The sequence below is a fragment of the Dasypus novemcinctus genome, chromosome 10 (assembly GCF_030445035.2).
Source record: "Dasypus novemcinctus isolate mDasNov1 chromosome 10, mDasNov1.1.hap2, whole genome shotgun sequence".
In the NCBI taxonomy this organism is placed as follows: domain Eukaryota; kingdom Metazoa; phylum Chordata; class Mammalia; order Cingulata; family Dasypodidae; genus Dasypus; species Dasypus novemcinctus.
The window spans coordinates 46,114,442-46,134,945 of NC_080682.1; the positions used below are offsets into that span (position 1 = coordinate 46,114,442).

A 20,504-nucleotide genomic window follows, 5' to 3' on the forward strand; every position below is an offset into this window, starting at 1 on the left:
CAGCCCAGGATGGGTGTCTCTACAGGACACCACCCACTCCCCAGCTAGGACCACAAGGCCCTCGGGGCCTCCCCTAGCCACCTCTTGACACTCCCCACCTTGACTTCCCCCTGCCACCTCGAAGGGGAGTTCCCCAGGGGTCTTTCCTCGACACCCTGCTCATGCTGGTCCCTCCTGCTTGGATACCTTTCCACCTGCTCCCTTCCCACTCATCCTTCAAGGTGTGTCACAAGTATTGCCTCCTCCAGGAAGCCTTCCTTGATTCCCCCTGCTTGTCCCCACCAAGCTGAGCTCAGTGCCTTCCCTCGTGTGACCACGTATGGCCTCTGCTGACTTCTGTCACTGCCCCCACCACACTGTGTGCCCAGAGAGCCATCAGCGGTGTTCCTGTGAGCAGTCAGAGGTGCGAGGTCATGTCTGTGTCCCCAGAGCCTGCAGCATCCTCCTGGAACACAGCAGGATTGATACGTGGTTCACAACCGAAGTAAACCTCCGCACGAGGCGAACGCTAATTGCGCATCACCCGCCGCCCTCATCTCCCAGAGCTAGAAAGCACCAGAGGCGGAGGATTTCAAGCAGCAACTGGCTCTTGCCTCCTGCATTTCCTTTCCCCTCCGTGGCTTTCTCCAGGGTGAGGACAGTCCCACGTGGTCCTGTGTGCTTGCCCTTCTCTCCAGATCATCTCGAGGCCAGAGCTGAGCTGCGCAGGATGCAGGGGCCGGGGGCTCTGCCCTGAGATGACATCATCCTGCACCAGGGCGGGCCCTAAATCCAATGACAACTGTCCTTAGACAGGAGAGAAGGGGAGGAGGCGATGAGAATTCAGAGGCAGAGCTGGGGTGGCAGCAGGAGGGAGGCACGGGAAGGTTTGCCCTCCGAATTCCGGAAGGAACGGATCCTCGGGACCCAAAGACCTACCAGAGAGTAAATTTCTGCTGTTTTAAGCCACCCAGTTTGCAGTCATTTGTTACAGAAGCCTCGAGAAACTAAGACAAACCCCGAGAGGTGAGAGGCGCTGTGTCTGCTCTACAGGTGGCAGGCCGAGACTCCAGGCGGTGGAGAGCCAGCGGCCGCCTCCCGTCCTGCGCTCACGGCCCCAGCGCCAGAGGCTTGCTGGACGGGGCGAGGGGAGCCCCGGGCTGGGAACCTGGAGCCCAGCCTGCCGCTCTGCAAGCCCCTGCTGTGAGGCCTGGGGCAGGCCGTCTCCCCCTCTGGCCTCCACACCTTCGTCTGAGCAGGGATTTGCCGACAGGGCAGCCTCCTGAGGCCCAGCCTCCCATCAGGCCCTGAGTTGGACGGGGCCTCAGGGCAGAAGTGGCTGCCCCGGTGAGATGCTGAGAAGGCCGCGCAGGAGGCGAGACTTGGGCATCTCTCTCCTCCGCCCACCGAGGCAGAGCTCCTCCCCAGGGCAGGATCTGGCTTCAGCCAGCTCTGGCTGTTTAGCAATTAAGGGGCACAATAAATACGGCAGCTCATAAACGAGCTACCTGTACTTATTATCTACCACATCCATTACAGACTACAGCCAATGGGCCAGGCTCGGGCGCGCTGCGCTCCCGGACAAATGCAATAAAAGGCGACGTGTCTCCTGGGAAGAGTCAGGTAGAAAAACAGATGGTGTGAGCCAGAGGGCGGAGGGCAGATGCGGAGGCCCGCCCGCCAGCTCCAGGGCAAGGGGCAAGTGGGAAGAGGGCTCTGGTGGCCCACAGGGGTGGATGGTGGGCCGGGCCAAGCTCCTGAAAGGTGCACACCTGAGTTTCCTTGTCTGTAAAATTAGGATCAAAATAACACCGCCTTCATAACGTATGGAACGTGTTGAGTGCAGCACTTGGTGTGTTGTGGCTGGCGATAGTAACAGGCAGCAGAGGGTCAGTTCTTACTATCCTCCAGGCACAATCCCCTTTAATCCTCATAAAGCTTAGGAAAGAGGTGTCGTCAGTGGAGGGAACGGAGGCTCAGAGAGGTGGAGTCACCAATTCCAGATCACACAGCAAGGAAGTACTGGAGCCAGGATTTGAGTCCAAGTCTGTCTTAATCTGGAGCCACAAGTCTTAACCATCATTTGTGAGGAATGCTGACTCCTCGGCCCCACCCGTCCTCCTCCAAGGCTCAAGCCTGGGTTCAAGCCTCCTGTGCCACTTTATTTCCCACCGTCCAGGGGAACAGTTTCCTGAGCCTCATCCTCTGCCAGGCCCAAGACAAAAGGCCAAAGCCTGCCTGCTCCCTCCCCTCAAGGGGCTTCTGAATTTGGGACATGCCACAGCCAACTAACTGGCCGGATGAGTGACAGAGGCACAGAGCCTCCGATCCCCGCCAGGATCTGGCCATTAGCTCGACTCACCCATGGAGCCTTCTAGAAGCTGCGTGCATCACCCCACAGTCCCCCATTGCCTGATCGCCAGTGGGAACAGGGAGGGTCTCTGGAGGGCAGGCTGGAGGGAAGCCTGAGAACTTGGGGTCCAGGGGCTCTGTTGGTCCCCGACAAAAGATGTTCAAAAGGCACCTGTGGAGGTGGCAGAGGGTCTCTCTGCTGAGGGGAAATGAAACGCCCTCCCCGGGGTCAGGGTTGAAAGACCCCAGGTTTGCCCGCTCCGCTGCGTCGACAGGGGCCTGGAGGGAGAGGGCAGTGTGGGTGGGTGCCCAGCGCAGGCCTCCCGCCCTCCAGCCGTCCTGGCTGTGTGGACTCCGGGCCTAGGGCCCCGGGTGCGGGGAGCTGCGCACGGCCCTTGCCGCGGCGGCCGGCCCTTTGCCGCTCCTCCCTCCCGCCCGGCCGTGCTCCCCTCGCTGTCCTCTGCACACCGGGGACCTTCGCTGCAGTCCACCACGTGCCAGGGGACGGGGGCCCTGGAGGGGAGGACTCTGGAGCGGGATTTGTGCTCAGTGGTTCTGAATCGGGATTCCCTGGGGCCAGAGTCCGAATTTAAACTACTGTGGTTTCGGCATTTCAGGTTACATCTCAGAAATCATCCCCTCACCAGACCGGCTCAAGGGCCACCTGTCTTGGGTTTGGGAACAATTAAAGGACCTCGGGGGAAGCATACGTGGCTCAACTGATACAGCATCTGTCTACCATATGGAGGGTCCAGGGTTCGATACCCAGGGCCTCTTGACCCGTGTGGTAAGCTGGCCCATGCGCAGAGCTGCCGCGCGCAAGGTGTGCTGTACCCTGTAGGGGCGCCCCTGCGTAGGGGTGCCCCACACACGAGGAGAGCCGCCCCGTGTGAAAAAACGTGCAGCCCGCCCAGGAGTGGCGCCGCATGCGCCGAGAGCTGCCGCAGCAAGATGACACAACAAAAAAGAGACTCAGTTTCCCAGTGGCGCCTGATAACACAAGCAGATGCAGAAGAACACACAGTGAACAGACACAGAGAGCAGACAACCGGGGGGAAGGGGAGAGAAATAAATAAAATAAATCCTTAAAAAAATTAAAAAAAATAAAGGACCTGAGGGTGAGGACGCTGTGTTTTGCAGGTTGTTTAGAAACTCTGGCCAGCAGGTATCTATGACTTTGCAATACAAAAAAATAAGGAGAACATTTAACAAACACTTGATAAATGCCTCGATAAAGGCAGTGTGGCTCGGTAGACAAGCGCTTTTAAGTCTTGGGGCCTGGAGGGATGAAACGCAAGAGCCGGTATCATAGGCAGTGATAGCGTGTGACTCAGTGTGGGCTCAAGTCCACACGGGCGGGAAAACAAGGGACAGGACAGGCAAGCAAGGGAGGGGCGGTGGTTGAGGCTCTGTGACCGCTTCCACCTGCCCTTCCACGGGCGTTTGCCCTGGAGTGACGATGACAGGGGCCATGGAGCCACTGCCACGGATCTTGCAGCCTCAAGGCCTGTGCACCTCTCACAGCGGCCCCTCGCCTTGCCACGTGAGGGTCCCGGGTTTAAAGATGGGTGTCCATCATACAACACAACTCCCCAACGCAGCCAGCTGTTCTGCGCATGACAAAACCAAGTCTTTAAGAGCTTTTACTCTCCACTGCTGCTCGCGTAAGTGCCACTGCAGGGTCCAGCCCTCGTAGGGCCAAAGTCTCCAGCATGTTAAAAGTTCTTGGCCATGAAAAGGTTGGGGAGCACCGATCTGGCCCAGCATCCTCATTTCAAAAATGAGAACACTGAGGCTGAGAGAGGAAAAGGGGGCTTGGCTAACTCGCAAAGCCAATTCGTGAGGGATCTGGGGCTGGAGCCCTGCCTCTTGTGGCCCAGCCCAGTGCCCAGTGGATGCAGCACACACAATCTTCTGTTTTCTGGGCACATGTAGTTTCCCCTACTAGAAGCTCCTCTTCAAAGAGGCAGGGACTTGTCCTAGTGCCTAGAGCAGCTCCTCGCACATGGTGGGTGATCAGAGAATACCTCTGGATGAATGCACACAATGGGAACAGAGCAGCAGAGAGGATCAGAGAACTAGAAAAAGACAAGCCAGAAAGACGGAAAGGCGGAGAAAGACAGAAGACAATCAAGGAAAGATAGACAGTCAGAGCAGCAAGAAGTGACACAGGAAGAGACAGACAGTCCAAGAAAGAATCAGCCCGGGAGATGGCGCAGTGTCAGGGGATGGGGCCGAGGCGGCAGAGAGCGCGGAGGCAACTGCTGAGTTTTCACCTGGGCAGTTCTTTGGGCCTTGGCAGGACGGAGTCTCCCGGTCAGAGGCGCTGCTGTCTATTTCTTTTATTGGCCCAGCTTGTCCTGTAAGAGAAAATATTGAATTACTACAGTAAGTCACTGAGGTGCAGCCACATTAAAGACGCTGCGGTGCACACACTCAGCCTAAGTGCCCGGCTAATCTGGGGGCCCATTAGCGCTAATGAAGAGCTCTCAGCACCTGGGGCCACTCCGGGCGGGCGGCCCTGCCTGGCGTACCCGCCTTCTGCCCAGACGGCAGCCCCAGAGCGGCCTCGTCCAGGCTGCGTGGGACCGTGACCACGTGGGGGCCCACACACCTGGGTACCACCTGGGCCTCTGCGGCAATGCTCGTGTAGAGAGGGCATCAGCAGGGCTCTTTCCTCCACTCCCCGGACACCCCAGCTCCCAGGAGAGAGCAATGCGATGTTGGAAAGCGTTCCTTAGCCTTGCATAAGGCTTTGCCAGAAGTTCCTTAGAGAGCCGGCCCCCCGCCATGGAGAGGAGGGTTTGATTTCAGAAGTCAAACGAGCCCCTATGGCGACTCCTGCTCTATCGCTCCCGCAGGGAGCTCCGAGCGCTGGGCTAGGGGACAGATCAGAAGCGGCGGGCATGCCCTTGGGGAAGGAGGGGGAGATTTCTGGGTTTCAAAATGTCTGTTCAGATTCAAGTTCAAGCCAGCCTGAGATCAATGAAGAAGTAGTGCCTGAAAGATTCCCATCCACCCATCCATCTGTCCGTCCATCCGTCATCCATCCACCCATCCATCTGTCCATCCGTCTGTCCACCCACCCACCATCCAGTGGACATATACTGAGCGCCTACTACACACCAGGCATCGAGCCATGCAATGGAGATGCAAACAAGCACACACTCAGCACGTGGGTGGTCGCGACATTAGGAAGTATGGGGAGAAAGGAAACAGATACCAAGAGACTTGCAGTAAGCATCTGAAAATGTATAATCCTAGAGGCCTGGGGAAGCCACGGGAAGGGGTGCTAACTCCTCTGGGGGCAGTGAGGAAGGTGAAGGTGAGTCTTAGGGAGTGAAGGGGTGGAGACTGGCAGGTGGCAAGGCAGAGCTCGCAGCGCCCTGGGCGAGCACCCGTATTTGGTCTAAAAATAAACACGCGGCAGGCTCTTCATCTGCCTGCCCCATATCTGCTGTGGTACCTTCATCCCCATTTTACAATGGGGAAACTGAGTCCTCGAGAGGGGAAATGACTTGTCCAATACCACACAGCTATTAAGTGATGGAGCTGGAATTCAAACCCAGGAGTCGGATCATAACTAGCTTGGACAGGAAGTGCTTTGCTCCCCTGGGGATGAGCCTGAATCCTCCCAACAGCCCTGACCGGCAGATTACCGCTGCGTTTCACAGAAGAAAACCACGGCTTCGAGATTCAAGTGGCAAAGCCGAGAGTCCTCCTGCAACTAGAGCCTAAGCTCCTCCTGCAACTGCAGGCAAGAAGCCACAGAAGCCAGGTGCTAGGGGCGGAGGGGGACGGCCAGGCCCCATTTGGCTTGCGTAGTGACGAAGCCCCTGAAATCCGCCCTGGGAGGGGGTCCCACGTCCTCTGCTCCCCATTGGGCAGGACACTGCCAGCAGGACGGCCACCCAGGGGGGACGGCCACCCAGGGGGCACGCCCTGGGTTTAAACAAGACCCAAGTTGCTTCGGGCTGGAGCTCTGTCCAGGGGGGAGCGCTGGGCTGGGAGGGGCCTGTGCAGACTCCATCCTCAGAGTGCGGGTCTCTGCGGCCTTGGGGATGGGAGCCCTGAGGTCAGTGTCAGGGGCTGCACCCCGCAGCCCACCGCAGGGCTCGGAGAAGCAGGGAGGGGGGCATTTTTCTCCTGTCCCCGAGCTCCCCCGGTCCCTCTGTCACCCTTCTGCCTGGCATCTCAGGCCAGCGGTCCTGTGAAGGGCCCCTCATCCTCTGGACACTGAGGCTGGGATGAAACAGGCGGCGGCACCCAAGGTCAGCCAGCAGGGGCACAGAAGAGAAGCTGAGCTCCGCCCGACGCCCGCTGCTCTGCCCGCCGCGTCTTCCCCACGGGGCTCTGCCCCCTCGAATGCCGTCGGGGGTCGCCTGGCCTGAACCGGGCTCACTCCCCTTTGGAGCCCCAAGTGTCCTGAACTAACCTCCTTTTCCTTCTGTCTTCCCCACTCGCCGCGCCCAGGAGCCGATCCTCTTTGTTTCTCTGGGGATCAGGGAGGATCTGCTCCCGGGCAGCTGGAGGAAGACAGCGGGGTCCCTCCGCAGAGCCGGGGACGGAGCCTGCCTTGGCCAGTCCCCTCGAGACCTTGAGGAAGTCCCTTCCCCTCCCTGAGATGCGAGGTTCTCCTTGGAAATCCGTGAATATCGATTTGGGTGGTTGTAAGAGCTCCTGATACCATGGATATGAAAAGACTTGGGAGTCTGTGAAGGCTGTTCCCACGGGGGCTGCTCCTAACACAGGCGTCGTCATCTGCAGGACAGAGGAGGATGCCCCGCGACCAGGGGAGGTGGGCACGGGGAGAATCGCAGGCATATGGCTCGGTCGGGATGGAGACAGCACTTTTCACCTAAATAATCCCCAGTTCAGGTTAGTGGCTACATTTTGTGATAACCGAGTCTAATACTATCCAACAGCATTGTGCATTCCTCAGGTGTGCTCTCACGTCCTCTCCACTTCCAAGGTGGGTACCATTTTACAGATGAAGAAACTGAGGCTGGGAGAAGGCATTATCAGTGTGTTCCTCCATGGGGGTCACGCCGAACCCTCAGCTTTAATAATCTCTGCCCTCCCGGCGGTTCCAGATGGCGGTGCAGCCCATCTGCCGCGAGGGCAAGGGCGGAGGGGGGCCTCTCTGATTAAGAAGAACAGCTCAGTTCATAAATCACTCCTTTGACTTCCTGTCCCCAGCCCCGGGGCGTGCTTTCTAAAGAGATATGAGGGCTGGAGAGGTCCCATCTGCCTCCGCCAACGAGGCCTGGGCGGGCTGCGATGTCTCCTGCCGGCCCCGGCCAGGTGAGGGCGCTGTGGTCCAGGGCGCGGCCCCCAGCAGGACCCTTCCCCTCCAGCAGCCAGGCCAGGCTCTGCCGGAGACAAGCTGGGAGACCCGGGCCGGCTCCTCGCCGCCCCCCGCCCCCATTTCCTCTTCTCTGCGGCAGCCCTAACTCCCAGGGTCATTGTGAGAACGAGATGACCCAGGGGAAGGCCTTTTACAGACTGCACCTCTAGTGCCGCCTTGTCACCTGCCGCAGCCAGCCCTGGACGGGCCGCTCCCGCGGGGAGTCCCGGCCTAGTGAGGACGATGCCCACAGGCTGCTGAGAAGAGGGCGGTGGCCCCAGCAGCCCAGGGCCTGGGCTAAACAGGCAGGGTAAAGCAGCCAAGCGCCAACGGCCCTGCTCCCTGCTCGAGGGGGCTGGCGGGGGAGCCTGGAGGCGGGGAGGCCGGGAGCAGGCAGGGCAGGGAAGGGACCACCGTTGTTGCGCGAGGCACTGTGCTGTGGGCGCTGACTTAGCAGGCGAGGGGTGCGCTCCTTTACAGACGCGGACAGCAAGGCCCAGCGGGCAGGGCAGGTCCCGCAGCCAGGACGCAACGCCCACATTTTACCCGCCTCTAAAGCCCACACCCTCGGCGTTGTCAGGACTTTGGGGCCGAGGCTCGTAGGGGTCACGGGGATTCTTGCGAGGGGGTTCGACCGATCGGCTCGCTGGCTGCGCCTGCGGGGCCTCATCCGAAGACAGTCTCGTGAACAAGCAATTGGCCCGAAACCCTGGCGTGCCGGGCGACGGCACAGATGCGGAGACGTGGCCACGGCTGAGCGGGGACAAGATCTAATTAGGCTCCTGAGGGCTGGGCGCCGGGGGTTAACGGTGCCCTGTGCGGGGCGGGCTGTGGATGCAGTAAGATGCCGATGACGGGCCCCCCAACCAGACTCACCAGACCGTGAATGCTGAGGGGGCTGGAGAGGCCCCGCCCTGGGTTGTGGGTTGACCCAGCTCCTGGTGTTCTGTCCCTGCCACCTGCCCTTTCCTCTGTTGCAGAGCTCGCACGCGAGGCCATCTCCATCAGATCCTCCAACAAAGAAGCACCCTTAGTGAGCAGTGACTCACGTTTTTCACATCGAGGGTGTCAAAGCCCAGAGAGGGGCAGGGTCTTCCTAAAGTCACACAGCAGGGCTGGAACCAGGAGCTCTGGATATTAAGGTGGCCTCATAAGACATCTTAATCCGTGGGTGCTCATGTTTTACAGGTGAAGAAACTAAGGCTCAGATAGACGAAGTCCCCTGCCCAAAGTCAAAGAATATGTTGGAACCAAATAGGGCTCCTGGTTCTCCTGTCGTGGCTTCGTCCCTGGGGCCTTCGAGCCCGCTGCTCCCAGGGTGACCCCCGCCCCAGTGCACGCCCGAGGACCTGGGCTGAACTTAAGCCACGGGAGGTGCCCGTCCCCTGCCGCCGGCACCAGCGCGGCGGTGCCCGTTTGCGGAGGCCCCGCCCCTCCTGCGAGTCTCCTGCTCTGCCGCGTTCAGGGCGTGGAGGGCAAGGCGACCCGGGCAGTTTGGACGTGGGTGTGAGCACAGAAGAGTGGAGGCCACTCTGTGCAGCAGGTCCTGGGCCCAGGACGCCAGAGCCCACGCCCGGGCCGGTGCCCATTACCCAGGAGCAGCCGAAGCAGCAGGAGGCACCGAGGTCAGCGTCCGGGGGAGGGCAGCCCCCCGGCTCGAGCCAGTCCAGGCTCCTGCCCTCGGGCCCAGCCGAGCGCCCCAGGAAAGCCTCCCCTGCTGCCACTGCCCCGCGAGCTGAGGGCGTGGAGGTGCGAGGAGGGCGTGAGCGGGCATTGACGGGGCCAGGCGGGCACCGCCCGGGAAACGCTCCCGGGTCACGGTGTGAAAGCTGGGTTCTGGGAGCTGGCGCGGGCACCAGCGGAGAGGAAAAAGGCAGATTCAGACTGCTGGGGTGGGGCTGGGGGGATCAGACCACCCCACGATCACCCCCAAAATCCTGGGGAAAGTGGTGTGGGCAGGAGGGGGCAGCCTGGCTGTTTCCTCGCGGGATTTCAGAGCGCGCCTGCCCCCAGACTCCCTGGACGCGAGCACGCTGCTCTCCAGGAACCAGCCCCGATCCACGAGGCTTTCCTTCAGCCGTTTGTTCCTACGGTCTTTCTCTCACTCCTTCCCCATTTAGTGGCACCCTCGGCCTTTGTGGGAACCCCACTGGCCACATGGGCAGGAAGGGCCGGCCCCCCGCCTTGGAGCTCCTCTGGTCCTTGCTGCTCCAGCTATGCCGCTGGGTCACGGGGGTCCCCGCCTCCCGGAGGCCCCCGTGGGCTCCAGGCCGCGGCAGTCCCGCCAATCCCCGCACAAGCACAGGCTTCCAGCGACACGATGCTTCACCTGCCCTGAGCCGGGCTTCCGCTCCCAGGGAGCCACCGGGAAGGTTCTGTTACGCTCCACCTGTCCATTCAGCTTACACCTGGCCTTGAACTAAGGGCACGGAGAGCCTGCCTTGATCTTCCCAAGACCTAGGAGGTGGGAATGCTCCCCACGGACCTGTGACTGCACCGGCTCAGAGACCACAGGCAACCTGCCGTGGGAGACTCAGCCAGGCTGCAAGGGCCACCTGGCCCGCCTCCCCAGCAGGGTCCCTCACCTTCTTCCTACCCCTTTTATGGTCTGATGAAGTCTATGGACCCCCTCTAAAGGCATAAAATAAAATATTACAGCTTTACAACAGAAGCCAATTACACCGAACTATTAATTCAACTATCAAGACTTTTTTTAAAGAACAAATTTGCAATAGAGTCATGCAAATGCTCTATTAGGGCATTCAGTTCAAGATCTAGTGAGAGTCTGATAACTCCAGGAATCTGCAACTGGTCTTAAGTGATAGGAAAATACCTGTTTATATCGATTGATGATCAAGGCACAAGTACTGCCGATAGCATCGTGGTTTCTTGCCCATGTTCGTAACGGAAATGCTGAATTCCAAGTAGACAGTGAAAATGAAGACATGCATTCCTCAAGTTCCCCGACCCCTTGAGTTCTGTAGGGTCCGTCAGTGTGCACCCCGCCCCCGGGCCTCCAGACCCCAGCAGGAGCACTCCCGGGGGGTCGGGGTGGCCAGGTGCAGAGACTGCGGGGGGAGGCGGGGACGCTGAGGTCCCGCTGGGGTCGGGCTCTGGCAAGGCTGAAAAGCACGTCCACCCCGAAGCGCCGACCCCACAGGCCCTGTCCGGTCGCTCCCGCAGCCCAGCCTGGGTTCTCTTGACCACCCAGTACCCCGCATTTGGCTCAGGGCCTCCTCCCTGGCCCCTCCCCTCCGGGGCACAGGTTATGATGCCACTGGCTGCTTTCCACAGAATTAAAACCCTCACTCCACACCCTTGGGAGATTTTAATTCTCTAGAAACCCTCCTGCCTTTGGAGGGAGCCTGGGAGTGGGTGGGACGTAGCAGCCTTCGCTGCTCCCCTCAGAGGTTTGCGACGGGCAGGGGAGGCTGTTTAAATTTAAATTCTGGGAATCGAATGTAGAAAGAGGTCGTTTTGGGGAACCGGTAGGACGGGCACCCACAGGACGCAGTGTGTGAGGAACGGGCCTGGGTGAGGGGTCCCTGGCCGGTCTGCTCCAGCTGGGTGCCGGGGCTGCCTTCCACCGGAAGGTAACTTAGAGGTGACCCCATCTGAGTGCCGAGGAGAGGGCTGCCAGGAGGGAGGGCCTCGCCTGCAGGAGCGCTAGGGCTGCACCTCGGTGTCCAGGCTCCCAGCCCGTGAGAGGGGCAGGGAGCTGGGAAAACAGCAACTTACTGTAGCTGTCTGCCCTTCCCCACCAGGGCCGAAACCTTCCCGTGACCCTTCTCCCACTACCCAGGAGTCCCTTCAGGGGCTACAGTCTCCTGGCCAGTTCCCCCAGATGGAATTCAGTAAATACAATATTATCAGCAGAGTGCCTCCCACCGCTTCCCGTGCGCCGGGAACCTGCTGAGCAAATCTCCGGCATCATCTGAAGGTAGATGCATTATCCCCAAGTCATCAGGAGTTAACTGAGGCTCAGAGAAGGTGGGTAAGCGTCCCAAGGGGGCCCAGTGAGTGAGGGGCAGCTCTGGGGTTCGCCCCACACCCGTCAGTCCCCGGGCACCAGGCTGCTGAGTGCTCTGACCCGGCTACTGGACACCAGGCCGACAAGGCAGAAGCAAGCGGTGAAGAGGACGAGCTGCCAGGCACGAGCCCTGAGTTCAAGTTCAGACTCTGAACACTGGGGGGAAGCCTAGTCCTTCTCCGACCCCCAGTCCCTCCGCTGGTTCTCACCACCAGCTGCATCTTTAAGCCTCAGAGGGGAGCAGGGGCCCCCAGCCCACCCTCCCCTTCTTTCATCACCCCGAGGGTCTGGAGCAACTAGCCAGAGACTCTTTGAAAAGCTGGATAATCCATCCCCAAATACGCTGGACTGTTGCCACACAGCTCAGATTTAAATATTGAATGGCTTCACGGGTATTAAGGGGGCCTGGGAACTGGGAGGAAAGGGCACAGGTCTGGGCCAGGGCGAGGGGTACGGGAGCCCCCCGGCCTGCGGGAAAGGGTGCCAAAGGGGGTGCCACCACCTGGGCCCCCAGGGGCCAGGGTGAGGAAGGCCACAGGAAGCTGCTGCTGCATGTAGTGTCTGGCGGGGGCAAAACAGCTCGTGCAGAGAGCCCGGGTATAAGGGAGACTCAGAACCCCAAGGAGGGCCGCGGGCGCAGGGCCGGGTGTAAGGGAGACCCAGAACCCCAAGGAGGGCCGCGGGCGCAGGGCCGGGTGTAAGGGAGACCCAGAACCCCAAGGAGGGCCGCGGGCACAAGCCGGGTGTAAGGGAGACGCAGAACCCCAAGGAGGGCCGTGGGTGCAGGGCCGGGTGTAAGGGAGACCCGGAACCCCAAGGAGGGCCGCGGGCACAGGCCGGGTGTCAGGGAGACGCAGAACCCCAAGGAGGAACCTCGAGGGCCGCGGGCGCAGGCCGGGTGTCAGGGAGACGCAGAACCCCAAGGAGGGCCGCGGGCACAGGCCGGGTGTCAGGGAGACGCAGAACCCCAAGGAGGGCCGCGGGCACAGGCCCGGGTGTCAGGGAGACGCAGAACCCCAAGGAGGGCCGCGGGCGCAGGGCCAGGTATAAGGGAGACCCAGAACCCCAAGGAGGGCCGCGGGCGCAGGGCCGGGTGTCAGGGAGACGCAGAACCCCAAGGAGGGCCGCGGGCGCAGGGCCGGGTGTCAGGGAGACCCAGAACCCCAAGGAGGGCCGCGGGCGCAGGGCCGGGTGTCAGGGAGACGCAGAACCCCAAGGAGGGCCGCGGGCGCAGGGCCGGGTGTCAGGGAGACGCAGAACCCCAAGGAGGGCCGCGGGCGCAGGGCCGGGTGTCAGGGAGACGCAGAACCCCAAGGAGGGCCGCGGGCGCAGGGCCGGGTGTCAGGGAGACGCAGAACCCCAAGGAGGGCCGCGGGCGCAGGGCCGGGTGTCAGGGAGACCCAGAACCCCAAGGAAGGCCGCGGGCGCAGGGCCGGGTGTTAGGGAGACGCAGAACCCCAAGGAGGGCCGCGGGCACAGGGCTGGGTGTCAGGGAGACCCAGAACCCCAAGGAGGAACCTCGAGGGCCGCGGGCACAGGCCGGGTGTAAGGGAGACCCAGAACCCCAAGGAGGGCCGCGGGCACAGGCTGGGTGTAAGGGAGACCCAGAACCCCAAGGAGGGCCGCGGGCGCAGGGCCGGGTGTGAGGGAGACCCAGAACCCCAAGGAGGGCCGCGGGCGCAGGCCGGGTGTCAGGGAGACCCAGAACCCCAAGGAGGGCTGCGGGCGCAGGGCCGGGTGTCAGGGAGACCCAGAACCCCAAGGAGGGCCGCGGGCGCAGGGCCGGGTGTCAGGGAGACCCGGAACCCCAAGGAGGGCCGCGGGCGCAGGGCCGGGTGTCAGGGAGACGCAGAACCCCAAGGAGGGCCGTGGGTGCAGGGCCGGGTGTCAGGGAGACCCAGAACCCCAAGGAGGGCCGCGGGCACAGGCCGGGTGTCAGGGAGACCCAGAACCCCAAGGAGGAACCTCGAGGGCCGCGGGCGCAGGGCCGGGTGTCAGGGAGACGCAGAACCCCAAGGAGGGCCGCGGGCGCAGGCCGGGTGTCAGGGAGACCCAGAACCCCAAGGAGGGCCGCGGGCGCAGGGCCGGGTGTGAGGGAGACCCAGAACCCCAAGGCGGAACCTCGAGGGCCGCGGGTGCAGGGGCCTGGGCTCCCCGGTAAGTGCTCACTGGGAAGTGAAGAAAGGCGAGCTCCTTTTCTTCAGTGCCTGCTGTCAAGTGGCTCCTGCACTAAGCTCCTACATTAGCTCCTCTGAAAGTCACGCTAATCCTGTGGGCAGGCACAGCTGAGCGGCGGGCAGCAGAGAGTGGCCACAGACACGCTGCTGCTGGCAGGCTTGCACCCAGGGCGGCGAGGCTCCCACGCCACCTGTCAGGGCCTGGGGAGGGAGACACCGAGGAGAGCCGAGAACAGGAGTGGCGGCACGCAGGAAGCACGGCGTCAAGGGCCTGGCGGGTTCAATTCATTTACCCCCAAGGACCCCAGGGAGGAGGTACTGTCGCCCCCATTTTACAGATGTGGAAACTGAGGCGCCGAGAGGGGAAGTGAGACACCCAGATCCCAGGTAAGTGGCAGAGCCTGGATCCAGGAGCTGGTGGTCGACCTCAGAGCCGGTGCTCTTCATCCAGCACTTCTTAGTCCAAATTTAGAACGTTCTTTTTAACTAGACTATAAATGGAAGCAAAAGTAAATAAAGGCAGAACTTTAAATCCTTTTTCACCCTGGCGCTTTGTCCAAACCCTCCCCAGTTGGTTAGGGCAGCAAGAGGAAATTCTTCTAGTAACTTAGTAAGAGATGAGTCGGTCCAAGGTTTGGCTTCCACAACTCGCTCTACACACAGAGACACACAAGCAAACCCACATCCACAAATCCACACAGACTACAGGACAGGCACCAGACATGCTGTGTGCACAGATGTGACACAGACACCACACGGGCATAGCCACACAGGTACACAGAAGGTACAGAGGGCCATGCGTGTAGTTACCTACGTATAGGCACACCAAGATACAGATACCGATCCCGTACACACACACACACACACAGGCACATACAGATACGACCAGTGGTCACTTTCCTCTAGAGTCATGAAAAAGACATGCAAAGTCATTCAGTCAACGCCTCTGCCAAATCAAGCATGTTTGTAAATAGTCAAACTGATACTATTGAAGGGCTTCAGTAAGGAGAACAAACCCCACAACCTCAATTGGATGTCTCCCCCTTAAGGAGGGAAGTTCTTCCTGGCATCTATCCAGATTCCCTCCTGCTTTACATCGATCACAACACAACTCTTTTCAATACACTGCTTTACAGGCGCTAAAGGGCTTCCATTTTTACGCTTGCTTGAGTCGCACAACCATCCAGGGTAGAGATGATTAAACTTTATGGGGAGAGGAGCCCAGAGAGGTTAAGGAACTTGCCTGAGTTGACACAGCTCCTATTTGAGCTGGGCTTCAACCCAGGTTTTTTTGCCTTAATTTTCCTGCTGCTTTCGCTGCTCCTTCAACTAGAGCAGGCTGCCGTCAGTGTCCCATCAGTTTTACTTGGTCTCCTCCTCTCTGCAAGGAGCATCCTCAGGCCTCAGCCTGTCGGTGGTGGGCGAATGGGCCTCGCTGGCCTGGTTTACCCCTCCTCTGGCCGGGAGCAGTGTGGATGGCCAGCCTCTCAGAGCCCAAGGCCCCGGGAAGCCGGTGTGGCTCAAGCGGCTGGGCGCCTGCCTACCATATGAGAGGGCCAGGGTTCAACCCCCGGGCCTCCTGGGGAAGACGAGCCGGCCTGTGTGGCAAGCCGGCCAGTGCGATGAGCTGGCTTGTATGGAGAGCTGGCCTGCGTGGCAAGCCGGCCCAAGCGGAGAGCTGGCGCGGCAAGATGACACAACGAAAAGAGACACAGAGGAGACACAAGAGGAGATGCAGCAGACCAGGGAGCCGAGGTGGCACAAGAGCTTGAGTGCCTCTCTCCCCCTCCAGAAGGTCCCAGGATTGCTTCCTGGCGCCACCTAAAGAGACGATAAGCAGACACAGAAGAACACACAGCGAATGGACATGGAGAGCAGACGAGGGGAGGGGGAGAAATATATAAATAAATCAATCTTAAAAAAAAAAAAAGCTCAAGGCCCTGTGTTCTCTGGGAGTTCCTGGACCGAGACGACGCCATCTCCCGCCCCAGAGAAGAGACAGCGGGAGGCCTGCGCTGAGGGCAGGCCAGGGAGGTATCTCTCCTCTTCACGGCATCTCCAGCTCCTTGGCGGCTGCCCGGACCCTCCAGGGCCCAGGAACTGCCACCTGGAGCAGAAATCAAGCCCGGCCCCAGCCCCGAGCCTCGCCCCAACTGGCGTGGTCCCCCCCCCCCACATTTGCCTGGTAATAAATCTTGGAGGCGGAGCACCTTCTCGGCGCACTGCAGTCATTCTAGTCGCTGGCCTGAATTAGGGAAGGCCCCAGCCCCTTCCTATAAGAGGAACGACTACAGGCATCCGGCGCGCAGGTTACAGAGGGCAAAAGAGGAAAACCAGAGGCTGTGACTGAGGTGCCCCCCCCCGCTGTTGAAAAGCCCGTGAGGACATGAGGCCAAAGGAGAGTCGGGGGGCTGGGCCCGATCGGATGGACAGGTGGAGTCAAGTCCTGCTTTCCTTCCTGCCCAGGGGGAGAGAAGCCCAGCTGCAACCTGGAGCCACAGGGAAGGTGCACGGCGGGTGGGCGCAGGGGAGGCCTGGGCTTGGATGGAGACAAGGGGAGCGGGGACTCCAGGGCTGCCTCCGGGGCCTGGTCACGGAGCGCTCCCCAACAGCACAAGTTTCCCAGGAGGCTGGAAGTCTCAGGGACGGGCAAGAATTGACATCTTACAGAGCTCCGGGAGAAGGTTTCGACTTCCTTTCAGCCAAAAGGAAAAACAAACAAGTGAAACTTGCCCAGGTCTTGTTTCTGCACCTGCAGAACGGGGCAGGGGCCTCGCCGTGCTGAGCCCTTAGGCCCGGGCAGGACCGGAGGGGCCAGGGGAGGGCGTGGCGGGAAGGGGAGAAGGGGCTTTGGGAAGGCTGGATCTAGAGCAGGCTGGCTGGCTTTTCCCCCTGAAGGGCCAGAAGGACACATTTTAGGCTTTGCCGCTTTCTTGTTTCTGTCACTAGTGCTCGCCTGTGCCGTGTATGTGAAAGCAGACAGAAATAACAGGGGAAGGAATGGGCGAGGCGGTGGGCCAGTGCAACTTTAATGACCAAAAGTGATTGGGCGGGACATGGCCCACAGACTACGTGCAGCTTGCCACCCGACTCCAGGGCACGTTTAGGGACTCCCCTTGGGCTAAACGATGCGGTCACGAGCAGAAGGAGAGGGTTATAATTGCCCCCGCAGTGCAGGCGGCCGAGGACGGCAGAGAGAACGGAACGGCATGTCTGGAGAGCTGGAGGGTTCAAGCCCTCTGTTCTGGCTGTGTGGCTTCTGGTAAGTCCCAGCACCTCTCTGAGCCTCCACGGCCACGTTTTGGGCATGAAGATTAGGATACTACCCCCCTCTTCAGGGTTGCCGTGAGGATAAAGGAGACCCTTTTGGGTCATAGGCAACGAATACCCTCAGCAGTTAGGAACCCTGGGTGAGTGGTGCCTAACCGAAGCCAGAGCAGGTGGGAGCTCTGCGGGGCCTCCTGGGAGCTGGGGGGCCTGGCCAACAGTGCTGAGCAGATACTGCAAGCGTCCAAACGAACAGCACAGGGAGGCTCTTTGCAATAAAGGGGCTGAAGGAACCGGAAGAACTAGAGCTCGTTGCCTGCTGTGGCCTCTGGCCTAACCCTGCTGCCCTGCTGGAACGCAGGAAGAGGGCCCCCTCCCCAGCCTGCATCCCTGCCAAAGGCTCTTGGGAGGGGGGCTTGGCCACATGGGGCTGCTGGATGGCCAGGAGAGGCTGACCCTTGAGCCTGGCCACTGGCGAGCTGGTGGATAGAGCGGCTGTGCCGAGCCGGGTCGGGGCAGCCTTGTCCACCTGCCTGCTGCAGGCTGTGGCCCCCTCTCTGAGGCCACGGTGGGTGACAAATGACCTGTTCAGAGCGTATGATCAGCCAAGAATATGTCCTTTGATGGGCCTGTCCTGCCCAGGAAGTTCTCTTCCCTGCTTTGCTGTGGCCCAAAGGGGCGAGGAGGCAGCAGGGCAGTGCTGGCAGATCTGGGGCTGAGGGGAGGCTGGGGCACTGAGGCAAACGAGCCAGGGCCTCTCCTCTGCATGCCTGGAGAAGGCAGGACGAGGCGATGATCAAGTTAACACTTTGTGAGCGCTCCCTATGTGCCAGGCGCAGTTCTAAATGCTGCTGTGCAGCTATTCACTCATTCACTCTTTATGGCAACCTAGGAAGCAGGTATAATTATGCCCATTTTATACCCAAGGAAACTGAGGCCCAGAGCGGTGTGCAGGGTGACGGGGTTAAATCCTGGCTCCCCGCTCGCCACGTGTGCGGACTCGGCCCCTCTGAGCCTTGGTACCCTCTACACTCACAGGCTGCGGTGAAAGCCGGTCGAGACCGCACCCCGTGCGGGGCCTCTGCTCCCTGCGTGGCATCCGGGCACTCTCCGGAAGCACCTGCAGTTATCGCAATCCCCTGAAAACCACACCGTTTGCTCATCCAGCCCAGGCCGCGGGTCACGGATTCGTGGTTCCCAGCGCCAAGGCTCCCAATGCCGGCGGCTCAGCTTCTGAGCGGAAAGGATTCAGGAATCGTCCTTTCTCTGCACAGTGGCTGAGCAGACCTCAGCACTCACCACGTAAACGCAGCCCAGTCTGTGGCCCCCAGGGCTAAGAAATGTCAAGGAATAAAGGGGTTGGGTTTTCAGGGGGCCCCACGAGAGCAGACTCCTGGGAGCAGGGGGCAGGGGGCCTCTCGTCCCTTAGGAGTGCCGGATTGCGGAGACTGCTACTCCTTCGCCAAGTGGGTGTGGGGGGTGTGGGCTGGGCAGCGAAGGCCCCCGCCCACTTGCACCCCTCAAGCCACTCCGCAGAGCACGCCGCTCTGACTACTGCGAGTGTCCCCTCTGTGGCCGGGGAAGGGTGCTGGGAAGAGGGTTACGGGAGGGGCTTCAGCCAGGCTCAAGGTCTGCAAATTGGCTCCTTGGGCTCAGTTCCCAAGGATGGGTGGGCAAAAGGCACAAGGATTTAGGTTCAAGTTAGGCTTCACGGCCAGGCTGCTAGCTCGGCTGCTCAGACCAGCCCTGCTCTCTGCGCCCTGGGTCCTGAGCCGGCCACGCTTTCCCTTTGCTCTCTCTGTCTGCTCTCTCTCGCCCCTGTCTGAAACGCACACACGCACTCACGCACTGACCATTTCTGGAGAGGTGGAAGGCTACCTGCAAACTTCAGCTGGAACACATTCTCTTATGACACCTCACTCGGGGACCTGGCTATCGATCCCCCAGCCCTGCCCTGAGACTGTGACCCCCAGCAGGCGGTGGCCCCGTTTTAATTTAGAGGCTCTGCATGTGTCAGCCTTCCTGCACAGCGCGCCTGCCCCAGGCAGCCTCAGGACTGTAAGGCTCCTGCTGGGAGCAGCGGCTCCAGGAGCCTCCTTGCTGGGAAAAGGAAGAACCTGGCAGGTGTTTCATTTCCCCCTGGCTGCCCAGTAATTAAGAAAGAGGAAGCCTCAGCAAGTGCCAGGGGGCACGGGCAGGGTTCACAGGGCCACGTGTGCTGCTGGGGGTGGGCTGGGAGCTTTAGAAAGAGACTGTGCTGCGCTCCAGTTCAGACCCTTTCCTGGGTGATGGATGACCTTGGGCAAGTCCAAGGTGACTCCAGAGCCTCAGCCTGTGCAGAGCCAGGTCACAGAGCCAGGTCACATCCCCAGAGGACCTCAGGAGCCATGGCTGTTAGATATAGCCTGCTACCCTGTAGCTAAAGTGAGAAGAAAAAGGAGCCTGAATTTTGCCTGAGGCTCTTACTCCACCAATGCCTCTTCCACAGTATAACTCTGAATAAGGAACATCATTAGAGATTCTAAGAGAAAAAGACTTCCTGTTTGGGCTTCAGATCAGGGTTTCTCAGGTAAACGTTTCCACAAGAGTGGAATGGGGTGGAGAACCAGGCTCCCTGAGGTCTGAATTCAGCTCCTCCCACCGCCTCCGAGCTGTGTGACCCAGCAGGCTACTGAGCCTCTTGGTGCCTGCCTGTAAGCGGGGATGGACGAGTGTGGGCTGCACTTAGAGCGTGCCTAGGCACAAGGCACCACACGGGGGGGCTCACTTGCTCCAGATGGTGCCGTGTGCATTTTCACCCACATCTCCCTGAAGCGCGGTGACCACCTGGCGATGGCTAGGTATCCCCACTGCACAGGTAACGAGACCAGGATAGAGACGCTGAAATCCGACTGGCCTGCGTGATCGAAGGCCTCCACCCTGGCCCTTCTCTAGGCTTGCTTTCCGTTACCACGAACCACCTAAAGGTCCTGTCTCCCACTGAAACGTGGATTTAGTGCGCCTTTGCTCAACCCCATCAGGGATGCGCAAAGAAATCCTTTCTTCCCGGAATGCTTTGTCCTGGTAACAAGGGAAGGGCAGCCCAGCTGCTCCCCGCGGGGACTGGCCTGCAGGGGCCTTGGCAGAGGGTCAGAGGGCGGCTGGGGTCTGAAAAGGCAGGGCCTGGCACAGAGCCCCACCTTCCACGACGGAACCAGCTCACCAGGAGCGGACCTGACTGGGGACTCAGTGTCAGAAGAACGACCAAGAAGAGCCATTTGAACTCCTACAGAGCTGCCTGAGCTGCAGACCTAAGCGGTAGGTCCTATCATTATCCTCATTTTCCAGCTGTGGAAACTGAGGGTCAGAGAGG

General features: G+C 60.4%; 1 protein-coding gene across 1 annotated transcript in view; it reads right to left on the minus strand.

Moving 5' to 3' along the window:
- Nucleotides 1–20,504, minus strand: part of TSPAN18 (tetraspanin 18) — a 190,504-nt gene that overhangs the window by 26,206 nt on the left and 143,794 nt on the right. Inside the window, exon 3 of the mRNA XM_058305489.2 lies at nucleotides 4,608–4,691. The gene's annotated coding sequence lies outside the window, so the exon portion shown is untranslated. The remainder of the gene's footprint in view (nucleotides 1–4,607; nucleotides 4,692–20,504) is intronic.